Source organism: Phyllostomus discolor, chromosome 2, assembly GCF_004126475.2.
Source record: "Phyllostomus discolor isolate MPI-MPIP mPhyDis1 chromosome 2, mPhyDis1.pri.v3, whole genome shotgun sequence".
NCBI classification, from domain to species: Eukaryota; Metazoa; Chordata; class Mammalia; order Chiroptera; family Phyllostomidae; genus Phyllostomus; species Phyllostomus discolor.
In genome coordinates this window covers 167,758,070-167,775,853 of record NC_040904.2, presented here as the reverse complement: position 1 = coordinate 167,775,853, position 17,784 = coordinate 167,758,070, and the positions used below count along the sequence as shown (strand labels likewise).

Sequence of the window (17,784 nt, the reverse complement as noted above, 5' to 3'; positions counted from 1 at the left end):
ACTTCCTTCCCTAGAAGGCAGCTCAAGCTAAAAGATCAATCTGCCTGGGATGGAATGGCAGTTGGTGCCACTTATTTTTCGGTCTATTAAATTGAATATATCAGTTGCTTTTCCTTTTGTAAGTGCCTGGTGTTACATATGTTCAATTAAAATCAAGCAGATGATTTAGAAAGATTGTCCAGTTCATACAGAAGCAAGTCTGTGACAACAACAGAACTAGGCATGGTTATAAAAATAAGCCTGTCCACTTAGAAACTGATAACACAAAAAGCCCTTTGAAAATAACTTTGAGATCAAAAAGGAAGTTAAAGCAATTATAGACTATCTAAAAAACTGATAATAGAAGTATTAAGTAGTATATATTAATAAATACTACACAGTTATTTGTTATAGGAAAAGTTAATAGCCTGAAATACTTTCAAAAATATATTTTATTGATTATGCTATTACAGTTGTCCCATTTCCCCCCTTCATTCCCCTCCCCCCTGCACACCCTCTCCCACCCACATTCCCCCCTTTTAGTTCATGTCCATGTGTCACAAGTTCTTTAGCTTCTACATTTCCCATACTGTTCTTGCCCTCCCCCTGTCTATTTTCTACCTACCATCTATGCTACTTATTCTCTGTACCTTTTCCCCCTCCCTCCTACTCCCACTCCCCTGTTGCTAACCCTCCATGTGATCTCCATTTCTGTGGTTCTGTTCCTGTTCTAGTTGTTTGCTTAGTTTGTTTTTGTTTTTGTTTTAGGTGTGGTTTTTAATAATTGTGAGTTTGCTGTCATTTTACTATACATGTTCTTTATCTTCTTTTTCTTAGATAAGTCCCTTTAACATTTCATATAATAAGAGCTTGGTGATGATGAACTCCTTTAATTTGACCTTATCTGGGAAGCACTTTATCTTGCCCTTCAATTCTAAATGAAAGTTTTGCTAGATAGAGCAATCTTAGATGGAGGTCCTTGCCTTTCATGACTTGGAATACTTCTTTCCAGCCCCTTTTTGCCTGCAAGGTCTCTTGAGAAATCAGCTGACAGTCTGATGGGAACTCCTTTGTAGGTGACTGTCTCCTTATCTCTTGGTGCTTCTAGGATTCTCTCCTTCATTTTTATCTTGGGTAATGTAATTATGATGTGCCTTGGTGTGTTCTTCCTTGAGTCCAAGTTCTTTGGGGCTCTCTGAGCTTCCTGGACTTCCTGGAAGTCTATTTCCTTTGCCAGATTGGGGAAGTTCTCCTTTATTATTTGTTCAAATAACTTCCACTTGTTGCTCTTCCTCTTCCCCTTCTGGTACCCCTATAATTTGGATGTTGGAACGTTTAAAGATGTCCTGGAGGTTCCTAAGCCTCTCCTTGTTTTTTTGAATTCTTGTTTCTTCATTCTTTTCTGATTGTATGTTTTTTTTCTTCCTTCTGGTCCATTCCATTGATTTGAGTCTCAGTTTTCTTCCCATCACTATTGGTTCCCTGTGCATTTTCCTTCATTTCAGTTAGCATAGCCTTCATTTTTTCATCTAATTTGCAACCAAATTCAGCCAATTCTGTGAGCATCTTGATCACCAGTGCTTTGAACGTGCATCTGATAGGTTGGTTATCTCTTTGTCCCTTAGTTGTATTTGCTCTGGAGCTGTGATATGTTCTTCTGTTTGGGCCATTTTTTTTTGTCTTGTCACACCTGTTACATATGAGGGGTGGAGCCTTAGGTGTTCACCAGGGCAGGGCAACCCAGTCACTGGGTTGTGATGCTGTATGTGGGGACAGGGTCTAAGAGGGAACAATGGCTCCCACTCCGCTCTCTGTTGGATCCCAGTCACCTCTGCCGCTTCCCCCAAGCAAACTGGGCCCTTCTGGCACTGATTCCTGTGTGGGTGGGCCTGTGTACGTTCCAGGATCCTGTGGGTCTCTTCAACGAACTCTCGAGTAAGGCTGGGATTCTCTCCCTGTGCCTCAGCCCCCACAGGTGTTTTCAATCAGTGACCCGAGGCTCTATTTCCGCTCACTGGGACCCTGTGCTTCGCGCTCTGTTTCGCTCCCCAGTTTCGCCTGGTTTATCTGTGTGTGAGTGTGGGGCCGCCTGGTCAGCCAGCCACCTTGTGCACTGTACCTCGCTTCACAATCGCCACTTCGCTGGATCTGCCTGCTGCCACCCTGAGCCCGGGTTCTGCCAGCCGCCGCCTGTGCGCCCAGGGTCCGCCCGCTGCAGTCTTTCACGCCTGGGATGCATATGAGCCCAGTGCCACTGCTTTTTGTGCTGGGACTCCTCTCCACCCGGCTGTCTGACTCTGCCCCACCTACCGGTCTGGATGAATGTGTCTATTTTAACTCCTTGGTTGTCGGACTTCCATACAGTTCAATTTTCTGTCAGTTCTGGTTGTTACTTTGTTTCTAAATTTTTGTCCTTATTTTGGTTTTGGGGGGAGGCACAGTGTGTCTACCTACACCTCCATCTTGGTTGGAAGTCCCTGAAATACTTCTTATTACTTAACAGAAAGGCATAGTGATACATGAAATAAATAAAAATGAAACAACTCAAGAGGTCTGAAGCAGATACACAAAATTAACCTAAGGAGGACCAGAAATGGAAAATATATAAAGATCATAAAGAAATTATTAAATACAAAAATAGGAAAAAGAGTTAATAAATAAATTCAATAACTGGGCCTTTATTTTATTGTTTTAAAGATTTTATTTATTTATTTTAGAGAGGGGAAGGGAGGGAAAAAGGAAGAGAAACATCAGTATGTGGTTGCCTCTTGTGTGCCCCACACTGGGGACCTGGCCCGAAACCCAGGCATGTACCCTAGATTGGAGAACTGGGCCTTTAAAAACCCAATTAAATAGACAAGCTACTATTTATCTCATAACAATACCCACAAATGAGGTGGGGGAAGGAAGCACAAACATACAAATTATAAATAAAAAATGTAAACCTAAGTGTCCACTGATAGATGATTGGATAAAGATGTGCCTACACACACACACACACACACACACACACGATGGAGCACTACTCTGCCATAAAAAGATGAAATACTGCCATTTGTGACAACATGGGTGGATCTTGAGAGTATTATGCTAAGTGAAATAAGTCAGATGGAAAAGGACAAAAGCTGTATGATTTCACTCCTAGGTGGACCATAAGACAAAAATGAACAAACTAACACAACAAAAACAAACTCAAAGATGCAGACAACAGAATGGTAGTTACCAGAAGGGAAAAAGAGGAGGAGAAGGGTGAAGTGGATAAAGATGATCAAATATGTGGTAATGGAAGGAAACTAGACTTTGGGTGGGGAGCACACAGTAGAGTACCAGAAGTTGAATTATAATCTTGTACACTGAACATTATAAATGTTATTAAACAGTGTTACCCCAATAAACTGAATAAAAAAGAACAAATAAAAAGTGAAATACTCACAGCCACAAAGAAAATAAAAATAAAATATGCAACAGTACTTTGTGAAATCTTATGACAATCCATTTGAAAGTCTAGAAGATAACTTTCCAGGTAAATAGACATTGCTAAAATTCATTAAAGAAAAGATAGAAACCAAAATTAAACTAATATCCTTAGAGAAATAAAAGAAATGCAGTAGTTCTGAACCTCAGCTTCGTACTATCGTACTTGAAGAGTTTTAATATGCCCCCATTCCGAGGCTGCATACCAGACTAACCAAAACAGAATGTATTCAGAGGGACTCAGGCATCAGCATCAGGAGTCTAAAAACCTTCCCAGATGATTCCAAAGAGCAGCCAAGTTTGAGAATTATTAAACTAGAGAAAGTTGACAAAGAGCTCCAATCCTGACAGGTCCACAAGTTCTTTCCCAACTTGCAGCAATCAGATATTGTTGAAGGCTGCTGAAACTGTTTATAAGAACAGAAAAAACAAGCTTCCTGATTACTTTTACAAAGTCGTCAAGCCATTGACACCAAAACATGCAAAAGTACACAAAAGAAAACTGTGAAGATAACTTATTTATAATGATGAAATAAGCTAAATAAATTATAAGCTAATGAACTCCATCAGCATAATAAGAATAGTGTGGAAAACAGCATGAAGTTACCTCAAAAAACTAAAAATGGATCTGCCTTTTGACCCAGGGATCCCACTTCTGGGAATATATCTGAAGAAACCTGGAACAGTAATTTGAAACACTGTGTTCATTGCAGCGTTATTTACCTTATTTACGATAGCCAAGATCTAGAAAGACCTCAAATGCCAATTAGTGGATGAACAGGTAAAAAGCTGTGGTACATTTACACAATGGAATACTAGTTGCCTCCCCCAGCAAAAAAAGGAAATCTTACCTTTTGCAATAGTATGGCTAGACCTGGAGATAATTACGCTAAGTGAAATAAACCAGTTGGAGAAAGAAAATACCATTTGATTTCACTTACATGTGGAATTTTAAAACAGACTTTACTTATTTATTTTTAGAGAAACAGTAAGGGAGGGAGAAAGAGAGGAAGAGAAACACCCATGTGCGAGAGACACATCAGTCAGTTGCCTCTTGCATGCCCCTAACTGGGGACCTGGCCCTCAACCCAGACATGAGCCCTGACAGGGAATCAAACACGCAATCTTTGGGTTTGCAGGCCTGCTCTAAGTCCACTGAGCCACACCAGCCAGGGCTATATTTGGAAGTTAATGAACAAAATACACTGGTAAGCAAAATAGAAACAGACGCATGAACACAGGGAACAGATCTACAGCTGTCAGAGGGGAGGAGGTTTAGGGGGCTGCAAGAAAGAAGGTAAAAGGATTAAACAAACAAAAAACCCCCATATATCAGTGTGGTGATAGCCAGAGGGAAAGCGTGGTGGGTGGTAGGTAGATGTTGGGAAAGGGGGGAAAAGGGGCAACAGAAAGAGACTGCTTGGGGTGGTGAGTGCACAGTGTATCGTACAGGTGAGGTTTTGATGAGCTGCACACTTGAAACCTATATGGTTCTGTGAACCAATGTCACCCCAATAAATTCAAAGGAAGAAAGAAAGAGAAAAGAAAAGAGAATAAAAGAAAAAAGAAGAGTAAAGAGCACAATGACCACGTGATATTCATTCCAGGGACTTAAGGTTGTTCTTATATTAGGAATTCTACCAATATAACTCACCACATTAATATGTCATAGGTGAAAAATTCTTAATCAATGAGATGTTAAGGTATTTGATAAAATTCACCAGTGATATCTGATTTTAAAAATCAGTAGTATAATAGGACTAGAAAGAGGCTTCCATGTCATAATTTAAAATTTTATCTAAATTAAAATAATCATAATACACCATTGTGTTAGGCATTGATTGTTCAAAGCAATACTATGGGGTAGGTAGTCTTTCTTTTATTCTCATTTTACAGATACACAGAAAGGGTCAGTAATTTGTCCAACGTCACAGGGTGAGTAAATAGTGAAGATTTGAACTCAAATTTGCAGAATCTGTTTCCAAGGAGCTGCATTGCCAACTACCTCCACAGCTTCAGACTTTGAGTGCCCTGCAAGTACTAACCAAAGCATTTGACAAATGGATTAAAGGAATGGTGCATTGGTCAGTGTTTAACAGGTGACTCTGGGAGGTGCCCCAGATGTGTAGCATTGTCAGTCTCCATGGGATAAATACTCCCACCATGACCTATTTCAAGCTAGTAATGTGACACCATTAAGTGTGGAGTTAGGAAGGGACATATATAAGGTCACTGTTATGGTTTTTCTAACCATACGATTATAATAGGTGTAAATAACTTTGAAAGTATAGATAGTATTAACATGTAGCAAAAAACAACCTTAGGAAGTGATGAATTTTGAGTATTATCTTTGTTTTGTAAGATAATTCATTTAGTAGTAAGTTTACATAATTTGTTTATACCAGCTGTGTTTAACAACCAGTTCTTAAAATTCTTGAAAATTGAATAATTGACTACTGAAGAGTAGTACCAACTGGCCCCCGCACACCACTGGAGTGAAGAGGAAAGAGCAGAATTTTCATTATTTGCAGAAGATATTTCTAGGAGTAGGATGAATCTCTCCCTTTTTGTGTTTCTGCCTCAATCTATAGGCAGGCCAGAAATTCTACCTCATTTTCTCTCATTAGGAGGGACTAATGTTATAGAAAATACTTCTGGTCCCACTTCACTCTAGAAATAACCTAAGTACCCTGAGTTAGACACTGGTTACAAGTATTATGGCACATACATAAAATGGGACAATCTTGTGGAAACCATGTCTTACCTCATTCTGTTGCTATGGCTGGAGATGACCTGTTTGTCACCAAATCACCACAACAGGTAAGGAAATCTCATGGAGCCTGAGGATGAGCTACTGCAGCGAGGATGTCTGGTGTTGGGTCTTCTCTGAAAGAGACGGTGCCCCCATTAGACTGTAATCCCTCACAAGAAATGTCTCAACTAGTCCCACTGAAAAGCTACTCAGATAAAACTTCTTCACTCATTTATGGTAATTTATAGTTTACAATAATGTTATTCCATTTACCATATTTTCAGACTTAAGATGCACCCCCAGATCTGGGAGGAAAGGGGGGTGCATCTTATAGTCTGAATGTAGCTTACCTGGCTTGCTGTGGTTGGGGGTGGTGGAGCCGCATTACAGGTTATTAAATATTTCACCACATTTTTTGCTTCAAATTTTTTTCCTATTTTCCTCCTCTAAAACCTAGGTGTGTCTTATAGTCCTAAAAATACAGTAACTCTTACAAAAAATCCTATGGAGTAGATATTATCTCTATTTCACAGATGAGGAAATTGAGGCTCAGAGTGCTAGAGTAATAGTCCAAGGTCATATAGTTAGTAAATTAGACTGATGAGACTCAGACCAGGCCTTTTAAGTCCTTAGAATACCTTTTCCACTAAACCAGGGTGTCTAAGACCGAGATGCCACTACCTCCTGTAGGTATACTATTCATTAATGTCTCCTTTAGTAAAAAATACACACATACATGCATATACTGCATATGCTATAAGCCACATTTCCTTATAGTTATCTTCCTCATTCCTTAAATTTAACCCATGGTAAAGAAAGGTTTATTATGGGGAGAGGGGGACATCTCTTTGAGATTTAAATACATTTATTAGCCATGTTAATCTTTTTCCTCAGGCTAAATATTCACAGCCCTTTTACCGTGTCTTGCTATCCTTATTTCCTCATTATCTTCAAAGTTTCAAGAAATATGAAAAGAAACAACTAATGAAAAAATTGATTGGTGACACGGAGAAAAGAATAATGATGTTGCTGGTGGAAACAGGATCCTTTCATGGAGTTGCAAGAAAAGCATTTCAGGGATCCAGGCATAGGATAAGGTGTACTGGTAAGGTTTATTGGGCTAGAAATAAAAGACTGCCCTCAACTTCTTGGTGTCTTATGTCCCTCCATCCCACTGTGGAAGAAGTCCAGCCTTCTCTTAAGCCCAGAAGTAGGGCCAGGGTTCAGAAATTCTATGCCATTGGTTCAGTCCATGCCAAAGCTTAGTCCAGTTCAGTCTCTGCCCCATCCAGCTAGCTTGGCATCTGTTCCAGGCTGTGCTCCAACTGATGCTGTGTTGCCGTATCCAGACCTTGCATGGCTGCTATAGAGAGAGCATGCATGAGTGTGCAAATGTATGAATGAATGTGTTACTGAGCTACAGCCTTTGTTAGGCTCTGATTATATTATCTCATTTGGAAGAACCAGGCACTCTTTCAAACTAACCAATCAATTTCCCAGTCCTTTGAGGGCTTGTGCTGGGCCCTCTTCATAACCAGTTCATGTCCTGGCCCTCCAGAGTTTTGAGTCACTTATCCATTCCAATCCTTTTCCCAGGCTAGAGACCTCCCCCTTTTGGTCACCATGTTGGCTCCTACTGTGCATGCCTCAAAGTAGAAGGACTTCCCTTGAGCATCTTCACTTCTACTGGGCATGCACCCAGCAGAGAAGTTCCCCTTGCTGTTTTTCTCCTCCCTCTCAGTAATCCTGGGTGATGGCCATTAACAATCCTTCCTGCCTGCTTTGGGGATTAGGTCCCAAAGAAGAGGATGCAGCAGGTCCCCTGGGGAGTCTATGAATGCTGCAACTTCCTGGTGAAACAGGCTTGTTATTGGATTCTGCTCTCTAGTTTATGATATTTACTGTCTGATTCCCTTTACTCCCTCACTTTACTTATAATTAGCTACCTAAGCTAACAATAAGAACTAAATAAGCACATACATTTAAAAAAACTCAATGTATATAATACCCCTGGTCAACAGGCTGATCAAATCATCCCTGAAACAAAGAATTATATATTAGAAAAGGAGTTGAATCAGAAGAACACTGAAAAGTGAGATTTAAGAGGTTTAGAAAGAATATTCTGGGAAATAGACCTATTCCAATATGATGACTAGCTGTTCCCCAGATCTCACAAGACAGAACAGTAGGAAATGGAGGTAGGTGCAACAAGAGTATTAGGTTAGACAAAAGGAATGCTTTATTTAATAAAGGATTTGAAAGCACCTCAAAGTGACTGACGAAATAAGTAATGAAAAAAATATTTTCTCTGGTCTTTGAAAACAGGACAGATTCCAGTGCATGAGGTCTCATTTCAGCTCAAAATGGCCTAAAAGCAAAGAGTAGACTAAAGCCTATGCTTCCTTCTGTGTTCGCTCTTGTTTAATAGCATAGGATACATCTACCCATTGAACTGGGAGACTGGGTGACCTCTTCCTCTTCTCCCTCATTCACCTCCATATCCAGTCAGCCTTTTATTCTCTCATCTCAACCTTTTTGATCCCCTTTATGCACACTATACTCCAGTTATTTACCATACACAAATCCATTAATCTGTTCTTTCCATTTTTATTTGGTGCCTACTACACACACACTCTACTTCTTGCCTCCATGCTTGTATGCTTTTACATATACTGGTCATTTTCTGTGTAATGTCCTTCACCCCCGTTAGCACCCGGTGAATTCTCTCATCTCTGTGATGCAGATCATATGCCACATCCTCAGCAACACTTTCCCCAATGACCTAGCATCCCCCATGCACTTAGTGAAAAATAGCTTAATTTTTTTAAGAAGTAAGTTTTTTGATCTCATAATTTGCTCTTTGAGCCCCAAGTGCTATGGACAATTTATACAAAGCCCCCAAAATAACCAGAAAGATTAAATTGCTTTATAATAGGTAATTCTTGGCAATAGACCAATACTGAGATACTTGATAATTTTATCATGGATTAGCTAAGAAATAAATTCTAAGTGTAACTGATATAAATAATAAATACAAAATAAAACTGAAAATAGGTAAAACTGTATGTGGTAAGATTTAGATCTACAAATTTTTACCTGGGAAAATGGGACTGGATAAAAAAATAATACCCACAAAAGAAAACTGACAATAGCAGAAACTATTACAGTAAAAGTTTATTTGGACAAAAGGCTGATAGAACTGTAATGATAAATTAAACATAAGTGAATTAGTCTGGATCAAAATATGTTCAGTATTTTTATTCACATGGCAAAATTTGAGATATTTTAAGTACTATACTAGAAAACGATCAAGGAATAAATTTAGGTTATGGAATTAATTATTGAGAGTAACTTTATATCAAGAATTCATTGGTTCTGGTATAATTCTTATTTAAATGTTTGTATTCATTAGCATAGAATTAATCCCAGGGCCAAAATAGTGAGAGAACAATAACTACAGGATATAATAGTAGGGCAAAAATATGTACTGGATTTTAAGTAAAGAGCAAGCTTTTGAATAATAATTTTTGAGTAAGTAAATGAATATTTAAACAGGGTGACTTTTGGTGATCACTAACGATATAACCCATTAACTGAAATCTGACTGAAATTCATGTTTATAAAATTGCGATATTTGATACATGATTAGATTATTTATTCCTCTTTGAAATATTTGCATTACTTTGTGTATTTCTCCCTTTTTATTTAGCTTTCTTTTCAGGAGTTTTAAACTCCAATTTATCTATGGACTCTTTTGCCTTAATTTCAAATGAATAAGCAAATTACATTCTATTAATCAGAAAATGAAAGCATTCAATATGAGGCCATCATACAGAGAAAAAGAGACAATAGTTCCTTTAAAATTAGAGAAACTGCCATCATAATATTTAATATTTCATCATTATTTCCTTGATCCTTTTGCATTCCAAAAAGGAAAGAGAAAAACTTGAGGACAAGGGAGAAGAACTGAGAAATGTAAATTAATCTCCTTCCTTTAGTTTGTTTTAAGAAAGCATCTAGATGCTTTGCACCACAGTCTAATTATAGTTGTATAATTTTTTTTTTTCTTTTTATTGAAGTTATTGGATGACACTGGTTAATAAAATTACCCAGGTTTCAGGTGCACAGTTCTACAATACATCATCTGTGCTCTGCGTTGTGCATTCACCACCCCAAGTCAAGTCTCTGTCCATCACCATTTGTCCCCCCATACCCTCCTCCCATCCCCCAAATCCCTATCAGCATCTGGTGATTCACCACAATGTTGTCCATGTCCATGAGTTTTTTCTCTTTTTTTCTTTTTTGCTCAATCCCTCCACCCGTAAGCCCCCTCCCCAACAGCTCTCAGCCTGCTCTCTATTTATGGGTCTGTTTCTGTTTTACTTGTTAGTTCATTTTGTTTATTAGATTCCACATATGAGTGAAACCATACGGTATTTGTCTTTCTCTGACTGGCTTATTTTACTAAGCATAATGCTCTCCAGGTCCATCCATGCTGTTGCAAAGGGTAAGATTTCCTTCTTTATTATGGCCCAGTAGTGTAAAAATTTTGAATAAATTTTAAAACCGACAGAAAAATTGGAATAGAATTGAATTTTGAATGCAAGGGAACTTCTGATTCAAAGATGATAAAACATCAGCCCTCTGGCCTGCGCAGATGTGTTTTATTAAGCCTGCAATATTTCCTCTGAAGAATATCTCACAGAAAAATCTAGATTCTAGCTTCTTAGGAAAAAAACAATCAAAAGATCTTACTGCACTGTGCCTATTCTCATCAACAACTAATTGCAGTTTAATGATGATTTCCCTATTTGGACAAGCCTCAAATCCTTCCCAGTCTCAAGATTCCCAGTTGTCACCCCATTGCATTATCTACACAATCATTATAAGAATTCAGGCTTTCGGGCTTTGTCTAAGTTATACAAGAAATCATAAAGAGAAAGACAGATTTCAATACATTACACAGAAAAATTGGGTACAACAGCAACAACAAAAGATATCTTACCTGTTTTTAACAAATAATTGATTGGAAATAGATGCAAATACAAGAGGCAATGATATATTAAATTTATTATGTAAAGAGCTCATCAAAACACCAAGATTATTTAAAATATAAGGAAAAAAAACCCTAGTTTATAGAAGTTGTAAAACCATCCAAAAACATTCAGACTCATTAGTAATAAAAGACAGTTTTAAAATAATTAGATACCATTTCTGACCCATTAAATTAAAAAAAAAACCTATACCATCAAAGCTGGCTGGTTAAATGAGTACTCCACTCTTGACTGTGAAGCAGTTTTGCAGTATGTAACAAAAGCTTTAAAAATGTTAATTCCAGCCCTGACTGGCATAGCTCAGTGGATTGAGCACGGGCTGCGAACCAAAGTGTCGCAGGTTCGATTCCCAGTCAGAGTACATGTCTGGTTGCAGGCCATGACTCCCAGCAACCGAACAGTGATGTTTCTCTCTCTCTCTCTCATTCTCTCTCTCTCTGTCTCCGTCCCTTCCCTCTCTAAAAATGAATGAATAAAATCTTTAAAAAAAAGTTAATTCCTTTTAATATAAGGTTCCTTTAAGAATACAGACCCTGGAATCCAATGATCTGGATTCAAATTCTGGCTCCTCCACTTACCAACTGTGTACACTTAGGTGATTTAAATTTACATGCCTGAGTTTCCTCATCTCTAGATGAGAATAATAATGACAGTACCTACATTCTTGAATTATTATGAAAATTAAATGAGTCAATACTTGTGAAGTTTTTGGAAAGTGCCTGGTACATATAGGGCTATATAAGTTTACTAAATGTGAATGGATTCAACTATTTTAAAAATTATCTCTAAGAAATTAATTACCGCCCCGGTTGATGTGGCTCAGTAGATTGAGTGCTGGCCTGTGAACTAAAGGGTCGCTGGTTCTATGTCCAGACAGGGCACATGCCTGGGTTGCGGGCCAGGTCCTCATTAGGGGGCACTCCAGAGGCAACCATACAATTGATGTTTCTCTCCCTCCCTTTCCCTCTCTAAAAATAAATATAACCTTTATAAAAAAGAAATTAATTACCGATTGAGAAAGTGAGAATGGTTTTGGCCCAAAGAATCTTGAGATGTCTCAAAACATCTATCTCGAAGGATTAAGAAGGATTTAGAAGGGTTAAACTCTTGGTATAATTAACCAAAGTCCATCAAATTTAGTAATTCTTAGACATATGAACCTCAGACAACCATACTCTGAGACAATTTCCTTAGAGGTTAAAATTAAGAGAAATAAAGACTGACCCCCTAAACAGATGCAAGAATAGGAAACTCAAAAAAAGCTGAAATAGAGGGTTGAAGATGGCGGCTGAATAGGTGCAATCTGAATCCACTTGCTCTCGCCTTCACTCAGACTTTTGGCTGATCTTCTCACAGTAAACCTCAACAGTCAATGGAATCTTAGCTGATATGAAGTTTTGAAGCCAAGGAGTAGAGAAGACACTTTGTACTCTGGTAAGCAGATGTTGTAAGTTGAAGGGGAAAAAGCCTGTATGTGGCACCTGCAGCAGCAGAAAGACCAGATGGAAATTATGGCTTAGGAGCTCTCTCCTGTCTTGGAACAGGTAGCCCTAGTCCCACACAGGGATCCCCAACCCTAACTGGGAGAGACTTGTGACGATACAGGAATATGGGAGACCTAGGCTATACACATACACAGTGACTAGTATGTCCATAATGGTAGCACCAACCTAGAGAATTCCAAAAAGGGACTCGATCTCCTAAAACAATCAGATTGCTGCACCTGGGGCTGCCAGAGGCACCAGCAGGCTGCAGTCAGCCCTGACCATGAGAGACATTTAGCTTAGGGGAGGGGGTATGCTCAGAGAACCAGACAGCTACTTAGCACTGCAGTATGGGTACTGCAAAGAGTCTTTTTAAAAAGGAACTGAAAAGTGGCTGGGCAAAGACCCCACACACAGCTGCTCTTCCAGCAAAGAGACCAGATGGAAAGTGCAATTTGTTTCCACTGAATCCATCTGGGCAGGGAGTTCAGAGAGTTGTGCAACAAGGGATTTGCTGGGCCCCTCCCAGCTCAACTAGCAGTGGGCCGGGAGTTAGGCAAGAGTTAAGCACCAGAGATTCTTTGCAGCCAGGCAGACCCTCTCCTCCACCCCAGAGTAAAAACATCTAGGAAGGGAAAAGCATACCCATGCCCTCCAGCAGAACAGTCCAGTCAGACTCCGGAGCCCCCTGCTGGGCACGTAGTTTCCGAGGAATGAAACAGAGCCATCAAGGGGGCATTTCTGAACTTTTCTCAGCTGTGAGAAGACATGCTGGTTCCTCAGGCCCTATTCCACTGAAACCAGCTGGGCAGAGAGTGCAGAAATTGGCTCAGCAAAGGGAATTCAGGGCCCTGCCCAGCTTCTGCTCTCAAACAGAGCTTCCATCAGTGCCAGGCAGGAAAGAGCTGACCTTTTTACACAGATTGGCCCCTCACATGAAACGGACAGCTAACTCGTTAAAAACTATACATTATTGGAAATAATCTGGGACAGGCCAAGACATGTGGTGCAAGGGTAGGGGAACAAATCCACCATCTTCCCTGAAGTCTAAACAACACCTCCAAGGGGGAGATCCAGGGGCCCCATCCTTCCAATTGCACCAGAAACCCCCTCAAAAAGAGACGAGTCAGCGGCAAGACTAGGACTAATGGCAGGACCACAGATAGAGGCAGGTGGAGGTGGTAACTGTAGTGCTTTCAGACTTGGATGACACTCCGGTGGGCCTTGTGCTGGTAAAAAGCGGGCAGAGCAGAACAGTGAGGACCATTCCAGATGCAGCCAAGCCTGAAGACAGCCACAGACTGTGGGTTGCTTGCAGTCACAAACAGGCTGCCTAGAGATGGGGATGATGTCTGACATTGCCAGACTCAAGTCTAGAAGGAGAGGCCTGCAGCCAAGCACTGGACTTTGCTGACTTGAATTCCACCTCATTCTTCTTCATTGTTTACAAGGTTTTTTCTTTTGCATAGCTTTTAAATATTTTTTCTTTTTCCTCATTTTTGTTCCTATTAGTTCACTATCTTTTTTTTATTTCAAATCTCATATTTTACTCTTTCTTTGTCTTACTCCATTTTGCCTTCTTTCTTCCCTTTCTTATTTATGCTTTAGATTTTATATTTCCCTTTCTTCACCTTGTTTCTATTCCCTACTGTTATTATTTCTCTTCTCTCTACCCTCTCAAAATCATTTTTCTTTCCTTTAGTCATATCATATTCTGTTTTACTTATAATATTCTTATTTACTTTCTACCTTTATTAATCTCTGCTCATTTGTCATTGATATTGCTGTTGTTGCAGGGAGGGGAGTTGTTGGTGTGGGTTTTGTTTTTCGTGCTGTTTCTTTTGTTATGTCAGCACCTGTACCACTGAGGTCAGGACACTGTACCACTGAGACCCACAGGACTCCTACCACAGAAGGCCACACGATGAAGACAGGAAGTCAAAGCAGATCAATCTAATACATAGAAACAAACAAAAAGAGTCACCTAAAATGAGAAGACAAGGAACACAACCCCAATCAAAAGGAAAGCAGGAATCCCCAGAAAAAGAGCTAAATGAAATTGAGACAAGAAACTTATCAGAAATAGATTTCAAAGTAATGGTTATAAGGATGCCCAAGGAACTTAGAACTACAAGAAAAATAGTGGGAACTACATCAGCATGAAAAGGACATAGAAACTATGAATAAGAACCAGGTGGAAATACAATATCTGAAATGGAGAATACACTGGAAGCTATTAAAAGCAGGCTAGATGAAGCAGAGAATGACATTGGTGAACTGGAAGACAAAGAGAAAAAGCACCCAGTCAGAGCAATAAAACAAACAAAAAGTGAAGATAGTTTAAGGGAGTTTTGGGACAACATGAAATGTAACAATATCTATATCACAGGGCTACCAGAAGGAGAAGCGATGAGCAATAGATAGAAAACCTGTTTGAAAAAATAAGACAGAAAACTTTCCTAACTTGGTGAAGGAAAAAGTTATACATGTTCAGGAAGCACAGAGGGTCCCAATCAAGATGAACCCAAAGAGGCCCAATCCAAAACACTTCACAATAAAAACAGCAAAATTTAAAGACAAAGGGAGACTCCTAAAGGCAACAAAGGAGAAACAGCTAGTAACATGCAAGGGAGCTTTGATAAGGCTGTCAGCTGACTTCTCAATGGAAACACTACAAGCCAAAAGGACTGGCATGAAATAATCCAAGTAATGAAAAGCAAGGACCTGTAGCCAAGACTACAGTATTCAGCAAGTCTCTAATTCAAAATGGAAGGAGAAATAAACAGTTTTCCAGACCCCCCCCCAAAAAAAGGATAAGAGAGTATAGCTCCACCAAACTAGTATCGCAAGAAATGCTAAAGGGACTGCTTTAAGAAGAAAGAGAGAGAGGAGGAAAGGGCAGGGGGTGTGGGGTGGGGTGGGGTGGGGTGGGACACAGGTACGAAGGGAAAAGATGGCAATGACCAAACACTTATCAATAATAACCTTAAATGTAAATGGATTAAATGCCCAAATCAAAATACATAAGGTAGCTGGATACACAAGAAAACACCACCCACATGTACCATATTTTACCATGTGTAATGCACACCCACAGTTTTAGTTCTACCCATATATAATTAGCATCCTTATTTATCCCTCAAAAATTTGGGCAAAAATGTGTGCACTATACACAGCAAAATACGATATGCTGTCTACAAGAGACCCACCTCAGAACAAAAGATTCACACAGGCTGAAAGTGTGAATCCTCCATAAACCTGAATGAGCACACCAGGCCAATTGCCAGAGTAGGCAGCGAAGGTCTGCGTCTGCTAGGTAGGAATGTAGTATTGCTCTTGATGAGGACAGTCATGGCTCCACCCACAGTCTCAATGCCACGGGAAGTGGGAGTGACATCCAACAGCAGCAAATCTTGAATATTTGCAGATTTATCTACAGAGAGGATGGCTGTCTGGACAACTGCAACTTAAGCAACAGCCTCATTAAGGTTGATGCTCTTATTCAACTCTTTTCCATCGAAAAATTCCTGCAGGAGTTTCTGAATCTTGGGAATGCAGGTAGAGCCACCCACCAGGACAATATCATGGATCTGGGACTTGTCAAGACTGGCATCCTGAAGGGTTCGCTCTACAGGGTCCAGGGTGCCACAGAAAAGGTCAACATTCAATTCTTCAAATAGGGCATGGTTGATTGAGGTATAGAAGTCAATTCCTTCATAGAGGGAATCAATCTCAATAGTGGCCTGGATGCTGGAAGAGAGAGTATGCTTAGCATGTTCATATTGAAGGCAATGAACAGCCCTCAAAAACTCTTGCTCTCACTGATGTCCTTTTTATGTGTATGCTTGAACTCTACAATCAAATGGTTGACCATTTTGTTGTCAAAGTCCTTTCCACCAAGTGTGTGTCCCCAGCTATAGATTTGACCTCAAAGATTCCATCTTCAGTTGTGAGAATTGACACATCAGAAGTGCCACATCCCATGTCAAAGATCAGAGGGTTTCTTTTAGTTTCAAACTTATTGTCTAAGCCATAAGCACTAGCAGCAGCGGTTGGCTCATTGATGATTCAAAGTACATTGAGACCAGCAATAGTTCCAGCATCTTTAGTAGCCTGATGCTGAGAGGTATTGAAGTAGGCAGGTACTATGACAACAGCATTGGTAACAGTCTTCCGAAGGTGATTCCCAAGGGAATCTTCTGTAATGTAAGAAGCTTCTGTGATTTCCTTCATCTTTGTCAAAACCATAGATGATACCTCTCCTGTATAGAAATTTTTTGTCTCTCCCTTGTATTCTACTTGGACTTTGACCTTGCCAGCATCATTCACCACCATGAAGGGCCAATGCTTCATATCAGATTGGACAATAGCATCATCAAATATACAGCCAATCAAGCATTTGGCATCAAACACCGTGTTGGTAGCATTTATTGCAAGTTGATTCTTTGCACCATCACTGATTGATCATTTGGTACCAGTAATGGTGACATAACTTAGAGTGGTCGGTTTCCCTGATTGTTGGCAATTATTCCCACCTTTCTGTGCTTAAAGACACCCATACAATAATAGGTAGTGCCAAGATCAATGCCAACTGTAGTTCCCATAGACATGGCTGCTTCAGTGTGTGCACAGCTTGCAGGGACTTGGACTGGAGCAGCTGCCCCTGCTTTCAATGAGCCCTCTCTGACTTTTTGACTGACGTACAGATTAAATGCTAATGAAAATAATATACTTAAGGTGACTGACAAATAGTACTTGCTTAATGCATGTTCATTACCTTCTCCTTTACTTCTTTTCTGTCTTTATTTGTACCTCCTATCTTGGAAGAGATCTTTTAATGTTTTGAACCAATATTCCACTACCGTGGAAAATTCTTGGGCAGAAACTATGGTTTTAAAATAAGTCAATTTTCTGGATCGGGAAATTCTTTTGTATAGCAGATTAAACTGCAGTCCTATCTGACTCCTTGTCCTACTTTTTAAAAATTTTATTTATTCTGTAGATCTTACCAAAAAGGGAAAAACTGAATCTTCATGTTATT

At 39.6% G+C, this 17,784-nt stretch overlaps 1 pseudogene; it reads right to left on the bottom strand.

Moving 5' to 3' along the window:
• Positions 1 to 15,959: 15,959 nt before the first annotated feature.
• LOC114513057 lies at positions 15,960 to 17,406 on the bottom strand (annotated as a pseudogene).
• Between the last annotated feature and the right edge of the window lie 378 nt (positions 17,407 to 17,784).